Source organism: Penaeus monodon, chromosome 15, assembly GCF_015228065.2.
Source record: "Penaeus monodon isolate SGIC_2016 chromosome 15, NSTDA_Pmon_1, whole genome shotgun sequence".
NCBI lineage: Eukaryota > Metazoa > Arthropoda > Malacostraca > Decapoda > Penaeidae > Penaeus > Penaeus monodon.
Genome location: NC_051400.1, coordinates 5,730,665 through 5,731,299, shown reverse-complemented (window position 1 = coordinate 5,731,299; position 635 = coordinate 5,730,665).

Genomic DNA, 635 nt, shown 5'->3' with positions numbered 1-635 from the left:
ATTATCATATCATCCTTCCGTTTCATTAGATCCGCCACCACTATTACCACTAACAATATAATAATGACGAGTTTCAATCCTTTTTTAATTCTGCCCTTCGCCAATTACTAATGGTTATTTGCTAGACGCTTTATCACAAAAGAGAAGAAAAAAAAAACAAGCACAGTTCAATAAAGCTCTATATTAGTATCTCTATTTTGATATTGATAAATTAAATATCTTTCGTTTGTGAAATGCTACAGTGCTACAGGGAATAGTAGATATGTAGTTGAATACTTATGCAGGTATTTCTTTGGATTTATCTAAATGGATATGTATACTCCCATACATAACATACTCTGTGTACATATAAAGTAGGGTTCATATTAGTAAATTTTAGTCATACCTTATAATATATTCCATTTGATTTGTTGTATTATCCAGAATTACTTGTAGTTAATACAGGAATACAAATCACAGTTATTGGTTTATTTACTTGTCTTTGAGTTTGTTTTAGCTTCTGGAAAATCGTGTACAAATACTGACCGTCGAAGTCTCACAGTAACGAGCAACTGTGCCCCGATCTTTGCCGAGAGAGATTCATGTATTCCTATTAGCAATATTAATGAAGATATACCAGTAGATATATCGGGTCT